The sequence below is a fragment of the Gossypium hirsutum genome, chromosome A08, assembly GCF_007990345.1.
Source record: "Gossypium hirsutum isolate 1008001.06 chromosome A08, Gossypium_hirsutum_v2.1, whole genome shotgun sequence".
Taxonomy (NCBI): domain Eukaryota; kingdom Viridiplantae; phylum Streptophyta; class Magnoliopsida; order Malvales; family Malvaceae; genus Gossypium; species Gossypium hirsutum.
Window position 1 is genome coordinate 116192639 of NC_053431.1, and position 1626 is coordinate 116194264.

General features: G+C 39.1%; 1 non-coding gene across 1 annotated transcript; it reads left to right on the forward strand.

Moving 5' to 3' along the window:
- Nucleotides 1–926: 926 nt before the first annotated feature.
- LOC121205788 (small nucleolar RNA R71) lies at nucleotides 927–1033 on the forward strand. Its single transcript, XR_005900863.1, has one exon. It is a non-coding gene; the product is annotated as a small nucleolar RNA R71 (small nucleolar RNA).
- Nucleotides 1034–1626: the final 593 nt, after the last annotated feature.

Genomic DNA, 1626 nt, shown 5'->3' on the forward strand with positions numbered 1-1626 from the left:
GAAATTTACCGAGTTGTGCATCCATGCGATCTTTCTTCAACTTTGCTAGATACAGGATTGGTGGTTTATATTCCCTCAGCACCAGTTTTTCATTGTTCTCGGGTTTTACCTCCTTATCTTAGTTTCTGTTAGCTTCTTATGGCAGCTTCTTTTCAGATTCAGCTAACACTTTCCCACTCCTTAGTGTAATTGCTTTCACATGCTCTTTTGGATTGTGTTCGGTGTTACTAGGTAGAGTCCCTAGTGGTCTCTCTAAAATCATCTTAGCCAGCTGTCCTATTTGATTCTTGAGCCCTTGAATTGATGCTTGCTGATTTTTAAATGCAATTTCAGTGTTTTGAAAATGGGTTTCCACTACTAAAATAAACTTTGTCATCGTCTCCTCAAGGTTCGGCTTTTTCTCTTACTGCTAAGGTTGTTGTTGGAAGCTTGGAGGGGGTGGTGGTCTTTGATTCCCTTGGCCTCCCCATGAGAAATTTGGGTGGTTCCTCTAACCTGCATTGTAAGTGTTACTGTAATGATTATTTTGAGGTCGAGGATTATTACCCATATAATTCATTTGCTCGTTCTCCATGTTGGGGCCGTAGGGTAGGTATTCTAAATTGTTCATTCCACCTCCACTTGCATCACACTGCATTACTGGATGTACCTGCGTAAAACCAAATAAACCATCAATCTTTTTATTCAATAGTTCTACCTGATTTGAAAGCATAGTAACCAAGTCGACGTTAAAAATTACGGCTGCTTTTGTTGGCTTTGTCCTCATGACTTGCCACTGATAATTGTTCAGTGACATCTCTTCTATGAACTCATAAGCCTCTTTGGGTGCCTTATTATTGATGGTTCCACTGGCAGTTGCATCAATCATTTGTCTAGTTGAGAGATTCAAATCGTTGTGGAAAGTTCGAACCTGTAGCCAAAGAGGTAACCTATGGTAAGGGCACCTTCTTAATAAGTCTTTGTATCTCTCCTATGCATCATAAAGTGTTTCTAAATCCATCTACACAAAAGAAGAGATATCATTCCTTAACTTTACAGTTTTAGCCGGTGGAAAATATTTAAGCAAAAAATTTTCGATCATTTGTTCCCAAGTAGCGATTGACCCTCGTGGTAACGAGTTCAACCACTGTTTAGCCTTATTTTGTAATGAAAAGGGAAATAATCGAAGGCGAATGGCATCATCAGAAATTCCATTATTCTTAAAGGTGTCACAGAATTCCAGAAAATTCGCTAAATAAGTGTTTGGGTCCTCGTCCTGCAAACCATCAAACTGAACAAACTGTTGTATCATTTGAATCGTGTTAGGTTTCAGTTCAAAATTATTTGGAGCAACAGCAGGTCTAACTATACTCGATTCAGTTCCTGTTAAATTGGACTTAGCATAGTCGTACATAGTACGAGGAGTAGGATCCTGATTCACTAGATTTACGGCAACCACAGAAGGTAGCGGATTATTTTGATTTTCAGCCATCTCCTTAGTATTAGTGGCGTCATCCTCGTGCTCTTCCTCTATATACCATAAACTTCGCCTTATTTCTCTATGATTTCTACGAGCCGTGCTTTCAATTTTGCTGTAAAAAAGTAGAGGTCCTGACGGGTTTCTTCTAGTCATAAACTATTAAAACC